The following is a 27,019-nucleotide window of genomic DNA, read 5'->3' as shown; positions in this document are numbered from 1 at the left end:
GTCGTGTCCAACTCTTTGCAACCCCATGAACCGCAGCACACCAGGCTTCCCTGTCCATCACCAACTCCCGGAGTTCACCCAAATTCACGTCAATCGAGTTGGTGATGCCATCCAACCATCTCATCCTCTGTCGTCCCCTTCTCCTCCTGCCCTCAATCTTTCCCAGCATCAGGGTCTTTTCAAATGAGTCAATTCTTCACATCAGGTGGCCAAAGTATTGGAGTTTCAGCTTCAGCATCAGTCCTTCCAGTGAATATTCAGGACTGATTTCCTTTAGGACTGACTGCAGTCCAAAGGACTCTCAAGAGTCTTCTCCAACACCGCAGTTCAAAAGCATCAATTCTTCGGCACTCAGCTTTCTTTATAGTCCAACTCTCACATCCATACATGACCACTGGAAAAACCATAGCCTTAACTAGATGGACCTTTGTTGGCAAAGTAATGTCTCTGCTTTTTAATATGCTGTCTAGGTTGGTCATAACTTTTCTTCCAAGGAGTAAGCGTCTATTAATTTCATGGCTTTTCCCTTATAGGTTATTGCAAAATATTGAGTATAGCTCCCTCTGTATATATTTAGAGCCCTGACAACTGGAGAGGAAAGGTATAGAGCTTTGAACCACATAAAACATTGAAGTTTTATACCATGTCAGGCAAAATTTTAACAGCTGAAAGTGAAGGGAAAGTTATGGAATATATCTAAATTCTGTTACAGCCTAAAGAATGATTTGATGGAGTATAATAGGGACTTGGGAATAGCCATTGAAATAAATCAAAATATTTCATGTTTATACTCCAAGAAGTTTAAACTCTTCAGTAACCTAGTTACATGCCTGACCTTATCCCACAAAAGGCTTAAGTCATTTATTAAATGCCATTTAATACAATGGAAAATAAAATCTATGATAGGAAAAAATGTAAACAGAATAGAATGATAATCAATGAGAAAGGAAAGTCCCAGCAAAGGTCCACAGGCCTCCCAGTCCTGCACTGATAGCAGGGTTAAGCCACTGACTTGGTTCTGATCTTCTTGGCAGCCAAAGCAGAAAGGGGAACTGGATTCATTGACTGATTATAGGAACAAAGTATGCTAACAATTTTCAGAATAAAAATGTTCTGGATGGTAAACTGTGTGATCAAGTGTTCAACACCAGTGACTGTCACTATACAATGCCCTGTCCTCCACGGCTTCATTGCTTTAACACTTAACTACACCCTCAAGGAGATCCAACCAGTCCATTCTAAAGGAGATCAGCCCTGGGATTTCTTTGGAAGGAATGATGCTAAAGCTGAAACTCCAGTACTTTGGCCACCTCATGCGAAGAGTTGACTCATTGGAAAAGACTCTGATGCTGGGAGGGATTGGGGGCAGGAGGAGAAAGGGACGACAGAGGATGAGATGGATGGATGGCATCACCGACTCGATGGACATGAGTTTGAGTGAACTCCGGGAGCTGGTGATGGACAGGGAGGCCTGGCATGCTGCGATTCATGGGGTTGCAAAGAGTAGGACGCAACTGAGCGACTGAGCTGAACTGAACTGACACCCTCCAATTAATAATATGCTTTGTTTGTGTGTGTGTGTGTGTGTGTTAGTCACTCAGTCACATCCGACTCTTTGCAACCCCATGGACTGTAGCTTGCCAGGCTGCTCTACCCATTGGATTCTCCAGGCAAGAATACTGGAGTGGGTTGCCATCCCCTTCTCCAGAGGATCTTACCAACCCAGGGATTGAACCGGGTCTCCCGCCTTGCAAGCAGATTTTTGACCATCTGAACCACCAGGGAAGCCCAATAATATGCTTTAGATGGATAATATTAAAGACTAAAATGGGGAACCACATGCTGAGTGCAGTGTGAGCATTTCTAGTTGTCCTCATTTTATAGATGGGGACTCTGACGCCAACAGAGATTAGGTAACTAGACTACATTGCCCCAGCTAGCAAGCTGCAGAACCAGAGTCTGAAATCAGATCTCCTGGTTCCTAAGCCCACATTCTTTACTAAGCCCAACTCTGTAATGCTATTATGGGAAATGAGAGAATACTGACAGCGCCCTCTTGGCCTGAGTGCTTGAGAACTGGGGTATTCTGGTCAACTGAGGAGTGAGCATACTGGTGACATCTCGTAATCTAGGGAATGCGGCGATATGACGACAATGGTTAACAGTGTCTGAAAACTCCACCCAGCACTGGATACACTCCATGCTAGTTCATCTTTCAGGCCACAGAATGAGAATCCATATCCCTCTCACTGACGATCTGAACCAAACTTCTCTCTCTCTTTTTTTTTCCCCATATGCACAGTTGAGATTTTTCAGGTAATTACATTTAACTAACAGTGTAGACAGCAAACAATTAATAGAACCGAAACTCTCCACCAATCTGTGTTAAATGCCCTCTGTTCACACTGGATTTCATCCTTATCTCTGATTTTCAGGATTTCATGCCAACAGACTGGTAGCCTGTGATTTGGACGAAAATGCCTGAAAACAGTTTATTCTTTCCTTTGGCGTCCTCATCAGTGGTAACTGAATTGCTCTGAGACAAACCTGGGAAGAAATATCTTGCATCAGCTTGTTTTCTGAGTACTGCCATGGTTAACTGACTTCCTGTGCAGGAGACGCAGTTGTAGGTAACCACAGAAACAGAAGTATTTCTTCCGGCCTTTAACAATGAAAGCTGGAACCTGTGAGATCTGGGAAAAGCTGAGTCTGAATTTCCCCACTTGGAGCTCCTGCCTCAACCACAGCAGCCGAGTTCCCAGAACGTATTAGAGAAATCACAGAATTAAGAGGTAAAGACCTGAGTTCTCATCCTGGGCTGCTTCAGGCAAATTGTCCTCTACACATGAGAAGGATAGTGATGCCTTGTTACCTAAAGGTCATAATATGTAATAACATCTGAAGTTATCTAACCTTCACATGTTGAATATTAACAGCGTACCCAGGTAATGCTAGTGGTAAAGAACTCATCTGCCAGTGCAGGAGACATAAGAGATATGAGTTCAATCCCAGGGTCGGGAAGATCCCCAGGAGAAGGAAATGGCAACTCACTCCAATATTCTTGCATGGAGAATCCCATGGACAGAGGAGCCTAGAGGCTATACAATCCATGGGGTCACAAAGAGTCAGTCATGACCGAAGGGATTTAGCACACAGGTGATGTTCTGGGGGTGGAACTGTAAACAAAACTAAGTCCCTGCCCTCATAGAGATAAAACTTTACAGTGGGAGTGACAACTGTTGATGTTAAGTTTTAAGAGATCTTCTGGCCACTCTGGAGAGAATAGACTGCAAAGTTCAAAGCAGCAAGACCAGTTAGAAGGCTATTGCAATAAGATAGGTGAGATTTGACTCTGGCTTATGAGGGTAGAAGTGATTAAGGGTGATCAGAGCACAGATGTGTTTTAAGGTTGCTAAGTCCCTTCAGTCGTGTTTGACTCTTTGCGACCCCATGGACTGTAGCAGCCAGGCTCCCTTGTGCATGGGATTCTCCAGGCAAGAATACTGGAGTAGGTTGCCATGCCCTTCTCCAGGGGATCTTCCCAAACCTGGGATGGAACTCACGTCTCTTATGTCTCCAGCGTTGGCAGGTGAGTTCTTTACCACTAGTGCCACCTGGGAAGCCCATTTTTTTTTCTTTTTTTTTTTTTAATTTTATTTTTAAACTTTACATAATTGTATTAGTTTTGCCAAATATCAAAATGAATCCGCCACAGGTACCCTCCTCCCTCCCCATACCATCCCTCTGGGTCGTCCCAGTGCACTAGCCCCAAGCATCCAGTATCGTGCATTGAACCCCATTTTAAAGGTGGAATCAACCAAATTTTTCTGATGCAAAGTGTTGGTGTATGAGAAAAAGTGGAGTTAGAGATGGCTCCAAGGGTTTTCCCTGAGTAATTGGGAGGGCTTTGCTGCCAAGTGGAGCAGGGAGATGGAAGACACTACAAGATGTCTTCAAATGTGGCTGCTTGGGTAAGGTCCTCCCCTGGATCCAGGCTCCTTCTCTGTGAGTTGGACACATGGCGGATGCAATGACCTTCAATGGGCAGTTGTTCAGCTCCAACCAGCCACTGCCCCCACTCCCCACATTTCTCTGGGGCCAGCATCTCTGTACCCTTCACTGTGTTGATGCCTGGCAGCCCTGCCCTCCCTCCGGTGCCCACGTTCATCTACCCTTTGGAGGCTATGGGCACAAGAGGAGGCCGTTTTCTGTGCCTTTAGAGGAATGAGAACTTAAGGGTGGTGTCCTTATCATGCTTTGCCTCCCTACCTGCCTCTGCTCTCTCCCCAGGGCTTAGACCAGTGGGAGCAAGTCTGCAGCTCAAGAGGCAGTACAGACTTTCATCTAGGGATTGAAATGGCAGTCTCCCCACCAGAGTTTATAGGCAGTTCTCATGGGCCTCGCTTCCCTAGTTCGAGGGAGGGACAGTTGGTGGCCTTCTCCCTGAGAGAGGGCAGCATCTTTCTGAAAATGATATGTTTTCTTAAAGGCGGCTCCTTCCAGACTGCAGTGCCCTCTTAGATCTCTTCTCCCCAGGGTCCCCTGTCTTGCACAGGTGATGGTGGAGGGTAGCAGCAGGGGTAGTCCTAGAGCCAGAGTGGGACTTTGTTTGAACTGGAGTTCTGAGAACTTGTTAACATCTCAGTAGAGTTATCTTTGCTCCATAAAGCAAAGTCAGGAGCAGAGGGAAAAAAAAAAAAAACCTTAATACTTCAAAACATCCCATAATGTACAGGATGAGTTGTTGCCATGAAGCAACAGAGAGCCCTGTCTGTCCCTAAGAACACACATCAGAAAGAGTGGCCCCTGCCCAAGGCAATGAGGGAAATGCCTTCCAACAGAAGAGATGTGGAAACACCCATTTCCCAAGGCAAGGGGTGGAGATTCTGGTCTAAAATCACTTTTTATGGGCCAATCAGCCCAATGGGACATTTAACTTTTCTAAGACTCAGTTTCCTGATCTCTAAAATTAGCCTTGAATTCATCTGCCTGGTTTTCCCAGCTCCGGTTTTTAAGAGTTAAGATGACGGAATGTGCTGATGTTGTATAAATAAAAGAAACAAGTCACTTTATTTTTAGCTATCTGGAAATCCCCTTCAGAATTTGTGACTAGAGATAGAATTCAGATTTATAACCCAAGATAATATTCTCCTATCTCAAATGTCCCCAATTTACTCTCTGGCTTATTGTTATATCCATTTGTAATTTAAGCCAAATAGATGTTGTCCTGATTAAATAAAAGCAAAAATCAAGTAACTTGGACTTCAAACTTATCAGCAAATTCATAAAACTAGAGTGGCATGGCAAAGATGTCAACTGAAACACACAGAATCTCTTAAAGGAGTCCAGTGACAAATGGATAAGCAGTAAGCACGGGTGTCTGTCCAGGACTATTAAAATGATCTTAAAACTACAAGGTGGGTTTGTTGGAAGGGCACATGGGGATCTCCTGGAACCTAAGAGCAGATGGGGTAGCAGACCCCATGGGAGCGGGTCCCAGGGGCTGGGGCAATACTTCTCACCAGCTATCCAGCTACATGGTCTTTTATCTTGGCTTCTTTCTGCATATCTACAGGCACACTTCAGAGAGAGTGTGGGTTCAGTTCCAAACCACTGCAATAAAGCAAATATTGCAATAGAGTGAGTCACATGAATTTTTGGTTTTCCGGCGCATATAAAGATTATGTTTACACCACACTGTGGCCTATTAAGTATGCAGTAGGATTTTGTCTAGAAAAACAATGCACGTGCTGTAATTTAAAAATACTTTATTGATAAAAATGCTAGCCATCATCTGACAATGCAGTGCTGTCACAAACCTTCAATTTGTAAAGAACGCAGTAAGTGGAGCACATAGTGATATGCCAGTACTGTTACTGAGGAGGAGAAGGTGTAGGCAGGGTTGACAAACTAATGGAAAAGTGTGTGGCAAACTGCAGAGCTCAGTGAGCCTTTTTCTTAATAAAACTAGTCCAGTTTTAGTTACTCGTGCTTCTGATTTTAATGGCCTTTGCTGTCATGGGGAGCCTAAGAATCTTAAATTGTAGGTGCCTTAGGATCACCAGCAATAATAAAAATAAAAAAAAGATAAAGCACTGGATAACAAGACAGGGAGCGTTGATGGAAAGCTGTCAAGTCCCTGAAAGACAGAAATAAGGCATGAAGACTCCCAGGTTCCTAGACCATGATTCTGGCGACAGTTGACCTGTTGACTTAAAGATGACATTTAAAAGGGTTGGCTAGAAATAATGACAGGGTCAGAACCTGTTAACCATGTTAAGATTTGAGAAAGGACCGTCAGTAAGAAAAAGTGAAACTGTGCCTATTACTCAGACATCTTTGGCCTTTTTTCTTTCTTTCTTTTCGGAAACAATTTCCAGACCTTACAATAATTTGAGCCAAAAGTTACAGGCCCAGATCCTAGTCCAGGCTTTGACACTAATTTTTCAGAAACCTTTTTCCTGGAGCCTGGAGTTTGATGAATAGCACAGAGTTCCTTCCCGAATGCCTTTGGTGCTAAATGCTTTGATGTCTTGAGAAGGCTACAATGCTGGTTCCATCACTGACCAGTTATATGCTCTTGGGAATATACTTAACCTAAGTTTTTCTCATAAAGCCTTGAGCAGTTCACTTTCTTGTGATGTATCATTTGTGTTACATTCTTTAACTCTTTTGAGGCAGTGTTTCTCACCTGCAACACTTTGTCTTGGCTTGGCTACCACTGTTGGCACAGTGCCAAGCTGGGACCCTCTGTTCAAGAAATGTTTATAATTTACTTGATTTTGCCAAAAATATTAGTAATCATTTATGAAAATTTTCCTCTGGGCAAAATCTGGTCACTTTAATGAGGGGAGAGGAAGGAGGACCATCAAGGAGTAAGATTTGTCTTTAGGAACCTTTAGTTCTATGTAGAGACCAGATAGGTAATTGACCTGGCAGGTTTCTCCTCTGCTCTCCCTCAATGTGTGACCCCAGGGATCCGCTTGGGAGTAGAAACTGTTGGGACCAGAGTTGTTGTCTAGCTAGATGATCCTGGCTTCCTAGTGACGCACAGAGACACAGAAAGGAAGCTGCTGCTACTTGTTAGATGTCCTGTTTTCCTAAATATATATTGGACATTAAAGGAGCTCTGCTGTTCATCTTTAAAACATTCGGTTATTGCCTCAAAGATCTGGAGCTGCACAAGCTGGGGGGCAGGGCAGAGGTGAAGGGGAGAGTTATTTGTGCATTGTGCTCCTGGCTTTTCCCCCCTCTCCTAATTTCCTTGTACCCCAGAAAGGAGCAAATCCTCATGCCTGCAGGCAGCAGGGCTTCTCCCATGGACATCCCCCTCCACCCCTGTCCCACCTCTTTCTCCTTCAGTCAGTTCTCTATGATCTTCCAGGGCAGAAGGTGAAGGTTGGAGAAGTGTGAGTTCTGGTCCCATGGATGAGGGGAGGGGAGAAGCACCAGAAAGAACGGGATGGGGGAGGAGGAGGACTTTCCATTTCAGATTGCCATTCATTTCCTCCTCGATAATCTAAAATCACACACTCTTTGTGAACCAGAAGACTAGCTTTTCTCTGCTAATATCCACTCCAGTGTGATATTCCTATTCCTCCTCTGAACAGAACTTTGGTCCTGTTTCTGATGAAATAAAAATTCTGGTCTTACCGAGCTGAGAGAGTTTGTCCCCTCCATATCTGGGTAATTGTGAAGCTTCCTGGCATTAACTGACATTGACGGGTGCCTGTTATCCCTGATTTCTCCTCCTTACTAGGCGGAAGAATAGGCGGCAGGTAAGGGTGAAGGTTCAGCCAGCCTCATAACAATGGATTACAGGAGCTAATGTCAATTCACACAGCATCTTTCCCTAGGAGTCCAAGGAAGTATTGGTACCCTGTGAAACTGCAGTGCCTGGTTTCTAGGGAAGCTGCCTGAGTGACCCTTTCCTATATCTTTAGAGTGTTGTCCACAACCTAGTGTCATCTCTACCACTCCCTAAGATTGAAGGCAAAAGAAGAGGGTGATAGAGGATGAGATGGTTAGATAGCATCATCAACTCAGTGGATATGAACTTGGGCAAACTCTGGGAGATAGTGAGAGACAAGGAGGCCTGGCATGCTGCAGTCCATGGGGTCGCAAAGAGTCAGACATGACTTAGCGATTGAACAATAACAACCACCACTCCCCACCTGAGGCTGTGGGCCATCTGAGGGCAAAGTGTGCCCCACCACCTGCAACTAAGGGCATGCCAGCTGCCCTCCCACCACCCTTTGCTCACAACATTTTGTGAAAAGAAAAGAGTGATGTTTTACCTCCCTTGTAATTGTTCAGAAAGTACAGCATCCCCCTCCCAAGCACTGAGACTCACACTATAAAGTCAGCCCATAATGGATGAGATGAGATATATACAAAAACTGGCAGAAGACAGATTGGCTTCCGAGCCTGAAACTGGAAGGCCAAGCAATTCTGGCTCCATCGACTTGTCTAAAGCTGCATGGAGTGAATGGTATTACTGTAACCCAGGAAGTTCAGGATGGTTAGACAACTGTAGCTCTAGTAAAGGACAGGCAAGGCAGAAAGAACCTGCAACGTGTCTCCAGAGCTGACCCTCAGGTGTGACCTGTCTGTTCCAGCTCGTGCAGACAGATGATTCAGCTGTCAGAGCCTGGAGACATAAAATATTTGAATCATGCACGCAGTTACCATTCATATCGTTTCATCCTCACTTAGCATCTGTAATTGTAATCAAATTACAATCTGATTTTCCATGTATTTATTAATACCGCAATTTGTTCTAAAAAAATACATGAGGGAGCTTATGAAAGTGGGCATGCTTCCATTTAAAAAATAAAATTTAATATAAATTGTTACTGTAGGGTTTTGGTTTTTCCTGTCTCAAATCCTTTTTATTCTTATATGTCCACATCTTCTTTGAGAGAGCTAGCTACCTCTCAGGTGGAACTGGTACCATCTCATCATAAGTTCCTACACCTGGCACATCTGAAAATTCCATCAGCCCGGTCTCTGTGGCTTTGCCAAGTCCCCCACAGAAACTCAATTCTAGAAACTTTGTTGGAATCATGAGGAAAAAGCAGCTCTTCTTCCACTGGCATTGCTGTCAGTACGGTGATGTAAGTCTGACGCTGCCAGGAGCCTTCAAGGGATAGGCAGGAGCCTGAGGATGGAGGCTGCATAGAACAGAACAAAGCGAAGCGATGGAGGAAAAGACACCAAGTGTTGATGAGAATTTCTGAATTCTGAGATCCAACCATGGCGGAAGTTAGACCAATTCGTGGGTTTTCTTAGTAGTCCTAATGTATCCCCTTTTTTCTTGAGTTTCTAGCCCCTCTCAACTGAGGGTCTTGATTAGTTCAACATATCAGAAAAGTAGACAAAGGAAAAATTAGCATAGAGCAGGAAAAATGAGACTAATAGTAAGGTGAGCACACATCCCCACAAAATGTTTGCAGTAGACTCAGTATCTTTGTTGGCACTGGCCTGCAAACTCACCGCAAACTACATAGCAGTTAACGCAGGGGCCACCTGGTCACTGACACTAATTAGAGGACCCCGAAGAAGAAAACGAAGCAAATGCTCAGGAGAAATATTATTATTCCTGGTTATAAAGATTGAAGAAATTTCTCCTTTGGGCTCCTTGTAAAGATGCCGTGTGAAAGAATGAATCACACCCTCAAAAATATTCCTACAATAAATCCAACAATGAAATAATGACTTTCATGGGACTGTTTCTAGCAATGTCTTCTAAAGTGGACCGATGACATAACACCAGAGCCTAACTCAACGAGGACTGCTTTACAGTCCACGAGTTCTGCCAGTCACGGATATGGCTCTTTGCTAACACGCTTGGTCAAAGTGACTCCTCCAACGGGAACATGCTGCCACATCCGCCTCTAGGTGACGAAACGGTCTAGGACCATAACCCAGTTACAATTCCTTTGCTTTGGGAAGCTGATCTATGTCTAATTTTCTGTGGTAATTAGATGAATCGTTGTCTATTGAGGCCATTTATACTTTAATGCCTTAATGCAATGTCATATGCAAAGAAGACAGTGGGCCACGAGAGGGAGGCTTCCTTTCTAGTTTCCTAGAAGGGATACCTCCCTGATTTAAAGGAGTCTTCCTGCCTACAATCTGACAGAGACACAGGGTTTTAGTTACTGGTTTTTAACCTAATGAATTTCTTTTTTCTTTTTTTTTTTAATTTTTATTTGTTGAATTTCTTTTTTTTTAAATGAGGTTGCTTTTTTTATATTATTATTGAAGTATAGTTGATGCACAAAGTTGTGCTAGTTTCTTTTTCTTTCTTTCTTTTTTTTTTTTGGCCACACCACACAGCATGCAGGGTGTTAGTCTTAGTTCCCCAACCACCAAGGATTGACCATGCCCCTTGCAGTGCAAGAGCTGGTTGTTAATTAACCACTGATTGTCCCCATGTTGTTAGTTTCTATACAGGGTTTCAGTAAAGTGTACAGAAAGTAATTCACTTATACATGCAAATATATCTATTCTTTTTCAGATTTCCCCTTATACGTTTTGTAAAAAATACCGAGTATAGTTTCCTATGCTACACAGTAGATTCTTGTTGGTTATCTATTTTATATATAATAGTGTTCATATGTTAGTCCCAAACTCCTAATTTATCCTACCTTCCCTTCCCCTTTGGTAACCCCATCAGTTTATTTTCTTTGTCTGTGGGTCTATTTCTGTTTTGTATAAAAGTTCATTTGTATCATGTTTTTTAGAGTCCACATATAAGTGAAATCACCTGATATTTGTCTTTCTCTATCTGGTTTAATTCACTTAGTGTGATAATCTCTAGGCCCATCCCTGTTGCTGCAAATGATATTACTTCATTCTTTTTAGTGGTTAAGTAGTATTCCATTGAATAAATATACCACATCTTCTTTACCCATTCATCCGTCAATGGACACTTAGGTTGCTGCCATGTCTTTGTTATTGTAAGTAGTGCTGCAATGAACATAGAGGTACATGTATCTTTTCAAATTATATTTGTTTGTTTGTTTCCCAGATATATATTCAGGAGTGGAATTGCTCGATCATATGGTAGCTCTGTTTTCAGTTTGTAAAGGAACCTCCATACTGTTCTCTACAGAAGCTGTACTAGTTTACATTCCCACCAACAGTGTAGGAGGGTTCCTTTATCTCCACACTCTCTCCAGCAGTTATTATTTGTACTTTTTGGCAATGGCCATTCTGACCAGGGTGAGGCGGTACTACTTTGCTGCAGTTTTGACCTGCAGCACTAACTGTGTGGCTAGCACAGTGGAGTTCAAAGCCAGGCAGTCCCTGCTTGGTGGCAGAAAATGTTTCTCAACATATGAGTTGAATGTGTGATAATCGCACCCTCGAAGTGTATCTAATAAAGGTTTTCTGCTCCTGTTGAGACGGAGAAGTCTATAAAATCCCTAGTAACACTTCACTCTCTGGATGTAATCTTGGAAGCTAGGTTTTTAGCATTGTATGTGTCTGTATGGTCAGGCCGCTCAGGATGGCTCTTGCTCGCTGAACACCCCCTGCCTGACCAGTGCTCACTCCCCCTGCACTCTGTGCATGCAACTGACCTTCCCACTTATTTGCCCCAGACCCCAGCTGGTGACTGTTCTTATCAAGGGGGCGTGAGGGGCATGCCCTCTGCTGGTTTCCGTGGTAACTAGTGAGCCCACCTGAAATCAGTTCCCCCTGTAATTAGCAACCTCCTTATTCCTTCCCCTCCTCTGTGGGAGTGAAGACTGCTGCCATGTCCTGCCTGCCATCAGCTGCACACAGTGGAGTGTTGCTTCAGGACCTTTCTGATGGGTAAGCTCCCCTTTCCACTAAACCACTGATGTCTCTGTTGCCAACTCCAAGCTCTTTCTTTGATCCTGAAGCTGGGCAAGGGCAGGCCTTATAGGCCTGCAGGGTGCAGCTCAGCAGTGTCCTACCAACTCTTTTTATTTATATGGTCATTATCCATTTTTTTAATGTACAAATAAGTTCATCTCTAATAGGCACAAATTTTAATGTATTCCTTTCCCTCAATTTGTATTTCCATTCCATTTCCTCCATAGAATTTCATTCTAATGTAATATATTTTTATATGTGAAAGTCTTTTACTGATATTTATCTTCAAGTACACTTTGTAAGTTGAAATTAATTTTTTAATTCTTGTGACTATAAAATTCTTAGTGTTAAAATTTTCAACTGGATTCAGTTATTCATTACAATAGATATTAATATGTGATTGATCAAAACAACATAACTATATTACAAATTATAATACATACTTAAACATAAGAAATAACATTTTATGAAATAGGTTCCTCTTGATGAGATCGATGGGACTTTTTTCAGTAGTTTGTATATGCATGGATGAATATTACTTACTGTTAGAATGAGACAGGATTCAACAGAAGTTCTAGTTCTTCTTTTTGTTTTTATAAATATGAGCATTGATCAACCTGGCTCACATAACTAGATGGGAATGGAAACAATTTTGTTTTCTCAATTCAACTCAATTATATTCTAATTTATAGTCATTTATTTATATTTTTGGACTTTAAGCTCATATATATATTCTTATGATTAATATAACATACAATTACTATATAATATATTATATATATATAATATATTAGCTGGGAAATATTGAAGGCAAAAGGAAAAGAGGGCAGCAGAGGATGAGATGATTGGCTAGCATCCCTGACTCAATGGACATGAACTTGGGCAAACTCTGGGAGATGGTGAAGGACAGGGAGGCCTGGCGTGCTGCAGTCCATGGGGTCACAAAGAGTCAGAAATGACTTAATGACTGAATAACAGCAACAAACATTATATATTCAAATATTTGATTCCTATATATTCTGTTCTGCTGTGTTATATTCAGAAAATCACATTATGTTCCATGTTAAGATAATTTTTAGTGATCTTTGAAAAAATTACTTGGCCTTCCTTTAATTTAGCTGAAAGCAAAGCATTAGACATCATAATATTTAGAAAATTAGTCTTTAAATTCTATCACTAAGGCCATTTACTTGCTCAAAGCTATCAATTTCAGTTGCCCCTTTTTTCAAGCTCTGGACTTCTACACCCATTGTGAGATTCAGGATGCGTGAGTGGTACACAGAGCAGAGAAGCACAATTGTGATGGGGGCAGGGAAAGGACAGGCACACTGTCTCCTCTGCAGGTCGATACTCACATGGAAATTAAGGCTCTAGAAAAAGGTGCCCTTAAAATTCACTCTTTATACCCTCATCCCTTAGAAAGGTACTTATTAAACATAAGAAATGAAATAGTCATCTCAGTTTGAGTGTCAGTGTTCTAGTGAAGAAGAAAACATTTTATTAAAATATAGGAACTTACTAAAAAGTACTATAAAGAAGCAGCCAGTGGTAAAATTCTAGAGGGAGGGTGCTGTGTGAGAAAGACCATGGGAGAGGCCTTGTGACAGGTGCCACTGCACTGAAGTCCGAGGACAAGCACAGGCAGCGTGCAGAGCTGGGGAAGCACGTTCTAAGCAGGCGGAACAGCAAGTGCACAGGTCCCACTGGGATCACGCTTGGGTGCACATGAGTGGCAGGAATTAGGCTGGTATGGCTGGAGCACGGTGGACGGGGGAGGTGTGGAGCAAAGTGAGGCCAGAGAAATGGGCAGGGCCAGATTGGGTAGGGCCCTGAGGGAGCTGCCTATTATTCTCACTGCAGTCCATAGCCATTCGAAGTTTGCCAGGAGAATGATAGGAGCTGAGCTGTGTTTTAGAGATCATTCCAGATACTAAGATATGAGGCAGTGGATGGTGCAGAAGTAAGAATAAAACCAGCAAACAGCTGGTGGCCTTAGACTAAGGCAACTGTCTGCAAGGGGAAGAACAGAGTCTCAGGATAGGGGAGGAAGAATAGAGCTATAAGAGGTGTTGAATTAGGGCAATACTTTGTAGAAAAGGCCTACAGGAATTACTGATGAATATAGAGTGTAAATAAAGGGAAAGAATCTACCTGTAGGATAAATTCTATTAAGTGGGATTACTTAACTATGTCTATGACATATTTCAACATCAGAAAATTTGAACCCAGTGGTGCTGGGCAGCTATTTGTGTCATGGCACTGACTGCTTTTTTTTTTTTTTTTTTTTTTGGCTTATCATACTGTTCATGGGGTTCTTGTGGGGAGAACACTGAAGTGGTTTGCCATTCCCTTCTCCAGTGGACCATGTTTTGTCAGAACTTGCCACTATGACCCGTGTGTTTTGGGTGGCCCTGAATGACATGGCTCATAGATTCATTGAGTTATGCAAGCCCCTTTGCCACAAGACTGTGATCCATGAAGGGGCTCAACTCAGTGGACACGAATCTGAGCAAACTCCAGGAGACCTGAAGGACAGGGAAGCCTGGTGTGCTGCAGTCCATGGGATCACAAAGAGTCGGACATGACTTAGTGACTGAACGATGACTAAGTGACCAAGAGCGCCAGCCTGGAAGTCTACCTGGATAAGCAATGGTGTGGCTCCTACTCGTGGCTTTTTGCTCCAAATCACCATCCATGTACCGGGCATGAAAACTGCCACATAAAATCTCTGAACATTAGCTCCATTTTTGAAGGGGGATTCTTACTGCCACAGTTCTTCAAAGTATATGCCGTGAATTTTCTGTAACTATTACCAAATAGGAGTTTTGAAAGTAAAATAAATATTTCAAAATTATCCATAATTTAAACAATTTTGATCAACCTAGTAAGAGAAATGATCTGATCTTTCTCACTATAGAAAATAGTATAAAAATGTTGTTACACAAAGAGGCGATTAAAGATCACACAGCCAAAATGTAAGGGAAGAAGTATGATAGAAATGTGTCAGGAAGGTGATTAATAAAATGTTACATGACCTTTCTTGATTTTTGCGATGATTATGGTATTTGTCAGCATTTTTAAATTTGCAATTCATTGTTATTTCTCAGCCTAAATGAATATTTATTGTCACACTCAATTTGTATTTTAATTTTGTATTATTTATGTAAAGAGGGGTCTGCAAATCATTTAAGCTTTAGGCCTAAAAAATCTGCCCCTGGCTAGTGGCATCACTTACAAGATGGGGAAGTCTTGGCAGGGAGCAGAAGATTGTTGTTGTTTTGGGGGCTGTGGTATTGGATGGGTTCTCAGTAGTGGTTTTTGTTTTTTGTTTTTTGGAAGGGATGAGCCTAGGTTAAGTTAGAAATGATCATTAGACATCCAAATGGAGCTAGACAATTGAATCAATAGGTCTAGAGCTCAAGAATTCTGGGTTGGAGACATCAGATTGAGCATAATTAATGCACAGCTGGTGTTTAAAGCCCAAGAGTCTATGAAATTAGCTGGGGAAGGAGTTTATAGAGATGGAAGAGAAGCAGGTTCCTGACAGAACTCTCGGGTCATCAATGTTTAGATATTTAGTTAAAAAAAAAAAAGACTCAAGAGAAGAGGCTTGGCAGCAATAGCTGAGTGGGGAAGCCAGGAAAGTGGGAGCCCAGAGGCCTGGAGGAAATGACTCCATGGAAATGGGGAGGTCAGTCAGGCCAAACTCTGCTGCAAGGCCAAGAAAGACAAAGATGGAGCTGGCCCAGGGTTTTGGCCACTGGTAACTCTGACAAGAGTCATTTCCCTAAAGTGGTGGATAAAGAACAACTGGGTGTGGAGAGTTTGGAAAAGTGTGGACGATGAGGAAGCAATGGAGATGCCTGGAGACATCCCTATTAAAGAGTGTAGCTGTGGTGGGAGCAGAAGAAGGCAACAGTAGCTAGAGGAGTATGGGCCCAAAGGAATGCAGTTGGATTTTCACTTTAAATGTGTGATATTCAGGCATATATGTGTGTGGATGGGAATGAACCAGTAGAAAGGAAAACTGATGATGCAGGAAAGAATGGGGATAATTGCTGAGGAATCTGGGTCCAGATGGAAACATTTAGCTTAAGTGAGAGCCAGGATGGAGGGATGGTGGAGAGTGTGGTTACCAACGCAGGTTGAGGATGGATCTGGTGCTGGGCACTGAGGTGTCCTCATCAGATCGCATCTATTTTCTCTGTATAGCATGGACATTTGGAGTCAGAGAACAGCTCTTCTCTTCTGACTATTGGGGATGAGGAACAAGAGAAAAAAGTGTTGAAGATTTGAGGTGAAAAAAGAAACGTAAATAGTTCTTGAGTGGAAAAGCAACACAGCTTTGCTGTTTGTACTGTTTTTGTTGCTTAGTCACTCAGTCGTTTCCGACTCTTTTGTGAACCCATGGACAATAGCCCGCCAGGTTCATCTGTCCAAAGGATTGTCCAGACAAGAATACCGGAATGGGTTGCCATTTCCTTCTCCAGGGAATCTTCCCAACCCAGGGATCGAACCTGTGTCTCCTGCATTGGCAGGCAGGTTCTTTACTACCGAGCCACAGGGGTGGCCTGCTGCTTGTATACTTTTCTACAAAATTGTAAGCTCTTTGAGGGATGAGCCTGTGATACCCATTTCCAGAAACCCTATAGAGCCAATATGGCATCTGGCACAAGCAGGCCCCTGAGGCACTCCTGTTGGATAGGTGGGTGGGTGGACTAATGGGAGCAGTCTTAGAGAAATCCAAACGTAGAAATAAACTTCATCAAATGAAGTAAAAGACTCCACCCAATGATGTGGGGCAGGGAGGATATGAGTGATCAGGAGGATTTTCCATGGGAGTGTGGCATGAATAAAGATGTAAGTGTAGCATCTTCTGGGAAGACTTTTCCCCAACTTGGGCAGAGATATGCATGTTTGAGACTATGGGGAGATACATTCATGTGTGTTGGTGAGAGAGGCCCAAGTGTGCTGTGCCTTGAAGGTTGTGCTAAGGAGTTTGGATTCCAGCTGAAATTAGCAGCATGTATGTGGTGCCCAGGCTGTGACTTTTATTTGAAGTCTTAATGAATACAACCTGGAAAAACTGAAATTTTAAAACCACTACTAGTTTCATGTCACTCAAAAAGTAGAAACTTAAAAAAGTACAGACTTCTGTTTCTTGGGAAGCCATCTGAATGGGTCTTTATACTACAAAAGTGTAAAATGTGTGGCTGTCTAAAATGAAGATGGTATTAACTCCAGAGGCTAAGCTCCTCTGTAAGACAAGGGAACAGGTTACTGCTGAGGGTGCAGAAAGAGTTGCATCTCTGCAGATATTTCCCTCAGAAAAATGGTTTCTTACACCCACTGGCAGATGCTTGTGTTCTATTTGGATGGATGTGTTCTTGTTCAGGCAATGTTCATAGGAGGCCAAAGGCAGAAGGGTGGGAATGGTGAGTGGAAAATGACTTCACCTTACCAAGGGGACTGGTTTGAGTTTGGCAGGATTTAACCTGGTCTGAACTTCTGTCTCCTGCCCATCATATCAATGAAGATCGATTAGCCCAGAAAGTACTATTATAAGAGTACTGTATTATGATGTGGTTGTCCAGAAATCCTCCTGCAGAGGAAAGCTATGTTTCTCTTGAAAGGAATGAATATCATTGCTGTCAATCACCCAGGGAAGAGCTAGATCGTAGAACAGGAAATAAGGATTGGGAAGGTTGATCTTAGACTAGAGAAGAGGAGAAATTCCTTTCATTCACTGGGACTTGGGTGATGGGTCTGCATGCTTTGAGTACGTCCACAGATGGGTGTGATGACTGTTTTGTAGGCAGGTCAAATTTTAAACAACTGTAAGTCAGTATATCAGCCTGTATATTCAGAGAAACCATATCTCTTAGTCCCCTCAGGTTGAGGAAAGTCTCAGTCTTCTTCCTGTGCTTCCCCCAGCCTTAAGTCAAGTTCAGCCTAAGCAAGGTAGTGGGGAAAGAAGAATGCACTGGAACATGTTTGGGTCCTAATGAGGAAGGGCAGAACAGGGCCTTTCTCAGAGGCCAGTGTGATGAAAGCATTATACAAAACTGCCACATGCCACAGCACAGCGATCCCTGGGGCCCATGGGCAGCAGGGTGGGAGCTTGGTGGTTTTCCAAGGATGTTATTAGACACGAGACATCAGATCCCCTGTAAGGGATTCTCTGAAATAACTGGGAGAGATTCTACAGAAGCCAGTGGCCAAAAATCGTACTTTAGCAATTTAATAAAAAGTGTTAGGGTTTAAGTAGGTCATATAAAGCAATTCCATATCCCTCTTCCAAATTTGAAATGGATAGAGATTTAGACATAGGGGTCAAAATACGAAAATATCAGCCCATTGTTACCAGCACTGACTTGGATGTTGCATGCAAATGACAGCAAATGACCAGACAGCAGACGCACCAGCCCTGCAGGGGCAGTATTCCTTGGAGGAAAACACAGAGACAGAAGCCGTAGAAGACGTGGGTGCCCACTGCCCTCTGCCTTCTAGGCATGATCAGTGGGCCAGATGTCAGATTCCAGGAAAACAGACCCTGACTCTTAGGCTGTGAACTTTTAAAGATATGTTTTTTAAGGAAACAGGCTTCCCTGGTGACTCATATGGTTGAGAATCTGCCTGCAATGCAAGAGACCTGGGTTTGATCCCTGGGTCAGGAAGATCCCCTGGAGAAGAGAATGCCTACCTACTCCAGTATTCTTACCTAGAGAATTCCATGGACAGAGGAGCCTGGTGGACAGTAGCCCGCCAGGCTCCTCTGTCCATGGGGTCACAAAGAGTTGGACACTACTGAGCGACTAACACTTTCATTTACACTATTAAGAAAACACCAAGCCATCCTCTGGAGTATTTGGTGGTCAGAGTACAACACAAGTTTCTAGTATAGTAGAACCCTGACTCTGGCCCCTCCCTTTGTATAATTGGCTCTTGGGTGTTGGGGAGGGGTGGGTTCAGGCTTTGCCTCTGCAGCTGTAGCAGCCCAGGATTCAGGACCTTTCTCCTGGCCTGTTCTGGAGGCTGCATCCAAGCCTAGAGATTACCTAGGACTGGCTGCTTTCAGCCCGGGGCTGTAAATTGCTTCCTGAGATCTTTGCAGCCAACTCCTTTTCTAGAAGGCTGATTGGTAAATATCAGTCTCAGACAAATTAAGACATATCTTTCTGAGCCTCACCCAACTGCAGGCCTTCTTGGGGAGGGGCAAGGTCTACCTAAGTGAGTTTACTTGTCAGTGGAGCAGAAAATGTGCATGTCCCGAGGCAGGCTACTGTGAAAGAGAATATCCAGAGAAGGCTGAATTTCAGTCTTCTCCCAAATCATCAATCAGCTTATTCATTCATCTACCCTTGGGGAGGAGGAGTAAAGAGTTGGAAAGTCTTCAGAAAAACCTTCCACTGATGCTTTCTGTTCCTGGGGAAGGAATACAAGTTTCTTGTCCTTTATGGAAATGTACAGAAGCTCTGAATTAAAAGTAAATTGGATCTAAAAGTTCTGGACATGATGGTGATGGTTCCACAACAATATAAATGTATTTAAAACCACTGAACCATTCACTAAAAAATGGTTAAAATGGTAAATTTTAGTTATGTATGTTTTTACTGTTGTAAAGCAAACAAATGGACAAAGTGAATCTAATCCTAGTTTTTGTTTTGCTTTATTTTGAACAGTTAATATATTCACAAGATTTTAAATTTAAAAAATGAAATGGCACCTCTTCTGTCTTTCTGAGCCAATCCATTTTCTTCTCCAGAGGCAAACAATAAATACCAGCATTTTGGTATTCTTTCAGAGATATTTTATGCAGACACAAGCAAATACTTATAAAAAAGTGGGTTTTTTTTGACACAAATGGTATCAAACTTACACTGCTCTACAGTTTGCTTTTTCAGCTTAATGAAATTTATTGAGGAGCATTTCAGATCAGCATATCAGAGTTCCAGCATTCATAGCTACCTATTTTGCCATGCATGGATGGCTCACAGTTGATTTAATTAGTCCTCATTTAGAGTGCAAATCTAGATGTTTCTACCCTTTTACTATCCCAAACACTAAAGAACCTCTAATATGTTTCATTTCTCACCTGTATCTTGGAGAAGGCAATGGCACCCCACTCCCGTACTCTTGCCTGGAAAATCCCATGGACGGAGGAGCCTGGTAGGCTGCAGTCCATGGGGTTGCTAAGAGTAAATTCCCAAACATGGAATTATCTAACCATGGTTTTAATCGTTTTTAACATAGGCAAACTTAACTCTAATACTCTTTTTAAAATTAATTAATTTTCTTCTGGTTCCACTGGGTCTTCGTTGCTGTACTCGGGCCTTCTCTAGTAGTGGTGAGAGGGGACAGCTCTGCTGCAGTGGCTTCTCTTGTTGCAGAGCACAGGCTCTGGTGCATGGGCTTCAGTAGCTGCAGTACATGCAGCAGCTGTGGCGCACAGGCTTAGTTGCTCTGTGTCAAGTAGAATCTTCCCAGACCGGGGATCGAACCCACGTGCCCTGCATTGGCAGGTGGATTCTTACCTACTGTACCACCGGGGAAGTCCTTAACTTTTAGTACTCTTCAATAGACACTGGAACTGAGTAAGATCTCTAATCTGACAAGCTAGCCAGAAAAGTGGTGATATGTATCCCACTCATAAACCAATGCACCACACTTCTGTATGTGTAATAAAGTGGGAAAACCATCAAGTGAACCCCAGAAATAATGTCCATTTGCAAAGAGAAGCTCTTTCTGACAGCAGTCTGGTCAGTCTATAACTGCCTGACTATACAGGTGTTTTCCTTAAATAATTCCTTACATTTTCCCCAATATAATTTCCTCATATTTCTATATATGTTATCTGTTTTGTTCTATAATAATTCAAGAACCCCATTAAGTTATCCAGAGAAAATGACTACATGCTATGAGAGGTAAGAAAATAAAAGAATAGAGACCAAGTGAAATTGCAGCTAGTTTGATGTCACCCAGCAAGTTAGTGGGAGAGTCTGGATTAAGATTCAGGCTAAAAATAATAATAGGGACTTCCCTGGAGTCCAGTAGTTAAGACTTCGTCTTCCAGTGCAGGGGAATGTGGGTTCTATCCCTGGTCTGGAAGCTAAGATCCCACATGCCGCTGGCAAAAAAAAAAAAAAAAAAAAAAAACTTAAAACAGAAGCAATATTGTAACAAATTCAATAAAGACCTTTAAAAAGTCCACATTAAAAAAAAAATAACTAAGCTCAATAACCTAATTCTGTGCCTTTTCACTAATCTGTATTGTCCTATTTATCCAGCTCTCAGCAATAAAGGAACTGTTCTGAACATACTGGGCTTGGGAGAGGTCTCAGTTTATAGGTGGCCAACGACTGCCTCACTGTTTATAACTTTGCCCTGATGCTCCCTTATGCTGAAGATGAACAGAAAGGATCTCTCAGGAATAAAAGGTAAGTCTGAGCTTTGGTTGATACCACTACCCAGGAGGAACCAGAGGGGAATGAATTTTGATTTTGCACCACGGGAAACACTTTTTCATATTATGTGCACGAAAATGCTATGAGCTACTTAAAACCCTTGCCATGCAATGCAATGCAGGGTGGCATGGAAAAGAACAACTCCAGCACTGCAAGCCATTCTGGGGTCACCAGACAATAGCCATTGTACCGATGCAGTAACTGTGTGTATGTATTTGGTCAACAAGGGATTTACTCAGGCTAATCTTTGAGCCATAGTAGACACAGTTAACGAATTCTTCAAAGTTAGTATTTCTAACCTTGGTCTATGAAAGAGTCTGTTCTGAGTGCTGTAACAAGCTAGCCTCCAACCTTACACCTACCTCTGTCACGGTGAGATAGTAGCTGTGTGGGACGGGGGTTGGGGGACTGTACTCCTGGTGATCACAGAGGTGATGTCATCACCAGGGCTCAGTGAATGGTTCCCATTGCTTGGGAGGCTAGGAAATGAGTTTTCCAGTGTGCTTGGGAGAAAAAGAAGAATTAGGGTAAATACAGCAGTCTCTGGAGAAAGAAGTGGCAACCTACTCCAGTGTTCTTGCCTGGAGAATTCCATGGACTGAGGAGCCTGGCGAGCTACAGTCCGTGGGGTTGCAAAGAGTCAGACATGACTGAGCGATTAACACACACACAGAGCAATCTCTGTGCCCTATCAACATAAATAATCTTAGAATTTCAATGGTAAAGGACAGTGAAGAGGGCACCACATAGACAAGAACTGAGACAATGAAAAGAAAAAAGATCTGAACAGAATCAGATAGAGATACACAGACAAATCTCTGGTGAAAAAGAATGTGGAAACAGATTCCGTAATTAGGCTGTCTATTACGGATGACTTTGAGACTTGTAACAAACTGCACATCCTTCTCACTTCATAACTGGAGTCAGTCATTCTCAGTTGGCCATTTATAAGGTCGTGGGTTAAAGAACCATATTGGGTATTTCTAACATGAGGTGTTTGGGCAGGGAGAGTCTTACAACTGAGTTCAAGATTCTCGGCCCAGGACACAGAGCAAGAAGGGGTTCGCCTTCAGGATGGCCACCCTGGGCAGATTTATTCCTATGTGCCGTGCTACATACCTCTCTTCAAGCCTGGAAAAACGAGTGAGTGAGCAGGCATCAAACGCAGAGTCCCTGGCAGAGTTATTCTAAAACCACACACCAAGACAAATCTCAGGGCAGTTAAAAAACAAACAACAATAACCGAGGCATCCCAGCTATTCTAAATAGGGCGGGAGCTTCATTACTTCAAACCCAAATTCCTGTGAACTTGGCAACCTCTCAAGTCTGAAACAAACCTCCCTTGCCAGCCACGATGTTTAAACAAAGCTAAGCCCTATCCTCTGAAGTAGAAGCCTTGGCTAACCTCAGAAATGTGTCTGTGTAGGGGGGCCCATGACAGTGGGTTTATGAGAATGTGACTGTGTTAGAGTGTGTGTCTGGTTCATTGTGTGTATTTGTGTTACTCTATGTAGCTGCATGTGTGTGTCTGCATGTTTGTGAAATCCAGACCAGGAGAGAGGAAGGTAACTCAAGGGGCTCCAAGTTTTACCTTAAATCATGTGAAACTCTAGTTAATTGGCTGAAGGTAAAAAGAAACCTACAGGGAACTGACATTAGGGCCATTAAGAACCTCCCAGAGGACCTAACGTTTGCTGGCTCTGTAATCACAAGCACCTGCAAAGTTCTGCCTGGCTGAGGACCGAGCAGGGTACACCTGGCAGCCAATATCTGCCTGGAGGAAGGAAGACAGGACTGCAACCCAGCAGAGGAGTGCCAGCCCCTCACCTGTGCTCTGCCATCACACTCAGGTGCACTGTGCGTGGGTCTGCCTGTCAGCTGGCACTGAATCCTACCACCCCGTTCCAGGCCTGACTATCTGCTCTGTGTTCCCAGAGACCTGTTGCCCCTGCCTGTGTGCACCCAGGAAGACCCTGGTTTCTATAACAACAGACCCCGTGCCCCCAGAGTTTCCTCTCACTCTGAGTTTAGGCCACCTGCCAATCTGCCCCGACTCTGCCCAGCCCTCAGCCTGCCCATGCTTGTCCCCACCCAGACACCAGCACTGAGCATAAGTGTTTCCCACGGGTGCAAAGAGGAAAATGGAGAATCAGTAAATGTCAATAAAAGGAGAGCTTCTAAGTCATTCTAATCTTGGCGCAGTTCGTATTGCCTTCACCATTGCCTTATCTAGGTTCTTGAAAGCTTATAGCGAGATTAGGAAATCGGCCATCATTGCCTTGCAGTGACATATTTTGCAATAGTCTTTTTGAACGGCAGTTGATTCAAGATGTTTTCAGATCTAGACGCAGCATCGTGCCACATTTATGGCCGTGATACCTTTTGCTGGAGTTGTCTTTTCACTTGTAGGGTTTTTCTCAGAGTCCGTCTTGGCGAGAAGAGAGCAGGTGAAGTGTTGCTCTGTGACCTTGCTGCAAACTGGAAGGAATCATGCTTTCAAGTCTGAAGGATCGTGACTGTTGTATTGTGACCATATTCACATTTGCAGTCTTTCTCATAACTAGAAGAGCCACTTGACAAATGTGTGCTCTGAAGGCGCCAATAGAACTGCCTATTCCAATGTGGCTCTGGGCGCTGCAGGCTGCATAAGCAATTGCCCTTACAGCTGGAGGGCCAAGCGTGAGCATCGGTCCTTTGGGTGGATTCGGAGCTGGTTCCTTCCCCACCAATCTCAGTTGCTAAGAGCAGGTGACCTCACAAACCATTTTAGCAACTTTCACTGCTGGGAATCATTCTCTTGGGAACCTCAGAAGCTGGCAAAGTAAATCTTGTGCTCTGTTTATATTCTGATAACACTGACTAAAAACCTCTCCTTTAAGAGGAAAGGTTTATCCCAAACAAAGGCAACTGACGAAAGAGATTCCTGTCATGTGGCTTTGAAGGTGTTAATGGAATAATAGAAATTGCTTAAATTTTGATAAGGGTTCCAGAGTTCTCTTCTGAGCTCCATTTCATTTGATATTTGCAGTTACCACGTGAAAGAGGCAGGGGTGACCTTGACCAGCTTCCCTATCAGCAGCTCAGTGGGATTAAATGACTTGCCAGTGTCACAAGGTAAGTCATTGGCACCGCTTGCAATGCAAACATTCTGACAAATAAGTTAGCTGGCTTTCTATTCTGCCACTCCACTAAACTAAAATAATCCTGTGGTTTAAAAAAGAAAATGTAATGGCCACTCATGCACAAGCCCCTGGAAAATTCACAGGCTAATGACAGGGGTCCATTTCGGTGATGAAAGTAAATACTGAGCTGCTGATTTTGAGCAAAAGCAGCCGATGCAAGTCAACATGAAATATTCATATATTCATCCATTTGAAAGAAATCTGATGGCAGGAATTTGCTCCCAAATTCTCAGATTTTTGCATGTGCCAGCATCTGTACAAATGCATGTCATTCTCTGCAACCTCCATGCCCATAGGAGACAGATTCCCTGAGCATGAAGATGAGACAGGACTAGAGATAATTTTGTGCCACCCATTCTGTTGGAGGGTGGGGGTGGGAAGAGATGCAGAGAGCAGTGCTTTATCCAAGGTAAGAAGTGTCAGAAGTAAGACCAGACCCCAGACTTTCAGACACCACAGTCAGTTCGGAGTGATACCTCTGAGCCCTTGACTGGTTCCAAGTCACTAAAGTACCACTATATTATGCTCAGGGCAGTACTTAAGCAGATGAGTGCAGTCAGGCCCTTTTAGCAGGATGTAGAGCAACAAAAGCTGGAATCAAAGGCCTGTGGCTTGTTTAAGGTTGTTCTGACAGCAGGTCTTTCCAGAGGGCAGGCTCACAGCAAATCAACCTCAACTCTGCTTTGTCCCGGAGCCTCAGGCCTTGGTGTGTGAAGCCAGAGCTGGCTGGTGCCCGGTGTGGTGTGATGGTGGGGACAGGGTTTGGCCCTGGGCTCCCCGTGCTTTCCACATGGCTTCATTTATCAGCCAGGACACAGTGCGAGTCCCAGAAAACCAGGCCAAAACAATTGTGACCAATGGCGCAAGGGGTGACGGTATTTATTCAGGGGCTTTCTCAGAAGGCTTTCCAAATATTGCATGGGGAGATTTATTTTCAAATCTCAGTCCAAGACCAAAGCACTCAGAGTTATGTCAGCCTCTTTGCTCAAAGTGTCCCTGAGCTGCTTTCAGCAAGCTTCTCAAAGAATCACAGACTCAGGGTTTGGACTGTCTCTGAAGGAATGGTCTGAGTCCAGGCTCTATAGGAAACTTTCCTGTGCGTCTCTGCACCAGGGGCTTAATCAGATAAACCTGTGCTGGGTGGGGGCTGCTTTCATGGACCAGCAGATGCCACGCATACTGCTCCAATCTTCACCTCAGGACCAAGGCACATCCTCCCAGAGGTATGAGCAGTGTTGGCGGTAGATGGCCCACAGCTGAGTTCCTCCCCAGGGATTATCTTTTGATAATCACTCAAGATTACAACAACCTGCGTCTGATGGCTGGTCATTATTGGGGGTAAAAAGCATTGGCCCTTTTGCTCAATTCAGGACATTTTGCAGGGCCACCCCAACTCCACAGCTCCCTGTGGGATGGCTGGGGCCTCTGTGCTACTGCCCCAAAGTACAATTCCCCCCTCTGCCCAGCCTGCTTCCCTCACCCCTGTACAGTGGTGTTCCCCAGAGGGCCCCCCCAACCCCCCAGATTTACAAGCAAATTTTTGTCCCAGAATATCAGTATACACTCCCTCTCACCTTCTTCTGGGCCAGAATCTTGACCCTTGTCAAATGACCGTCACCATCTAGGCCATATCAAAATGCCTAGAAACCTCTTTTGATCAAAACAACCAAAGAAATCTGCATTAGTTTCCTATGACTGCCGTAACAAATTATTAATACAATGAACTTGGTGGGCCAGAAGCCGGAAATCAGCTTCACTGGGCCAAAAGCAGGGTGTTGGTAGGGCTGGGCTCCCTTTGGAAGTTCTTGGGGAGAATCCATTCCTCGCCTTTTTCAGTTTCAAGAACTGAATTCTTTGCATTCCTTGGCCCAAGGCCTCTTCCTCCATTTCAAAAGCCAGCCACAGAGCATCTTGCTTCAGTGGTCACATTCCTTCTCCTCTGTGTCAGAGCTCCCTCTGTCTCCCTCTTATAAGGACACTTGTGACTGCATTTAGGGCCCAGCTGGATAATCCCAGATAATCTCCCATCAAGAGCCTAAATCTGAGCCCACAGCAAAGTCTCTCTTGCCATACATGGCAGCATTTACAGATTCTGGGGATTAGACCTGGATATCTTTGTAGGTCATTGTTTAGCCTGCACAGAATCACTGAGTAAACCCTGGGGGACACACACTCTGATTTCGATGTGTAGTTTATAGTTGTTTACTTGAAAATGAGGCGGCCTCCAGATCTTCTTTTTGCAGTCCATTTGTTATTGTTCCAATTAGCCTGGTCTCAGCTGGGAAAACTATTTCGTTTTAAAAAATTAGAGATTAATTACTTTACAATATTGTGATGGTTTCTGCCATACATCAACATGAATTGGCATTAGGTATACATATGCCCCCTCTCTCTTGAACCCCACCTCCCACCTTCCTTCCCATCCTACCCCTCTAGGTTGTCACAGAGCACTGGCTTTGGGTTCCCTGTGGAATACGTGGAACTCCCCCTGGCTATCAGTTTTATATATGGTAATGTATGTGTTCC

This window comes from Bos mutus, chromosome 26 (assembly GCF_027580195.1).
Source record: "Bos mutus isolate GX-2022 chromosome 26, NWIPB_WYAK_1.1, whole genome shotgun sequence".
NCBI classification, from domain to species: domain Eukaryota; kingdom Metazoa; phylum Chordata; class Mammalia; order Artiodactyla; family Bovidae; genus Bos; species Bos mutus.
The sequence above is the reverse complement of the archived record's forward strand: the minus strand, read 5'-3'. Positions refer to the sequence as shown.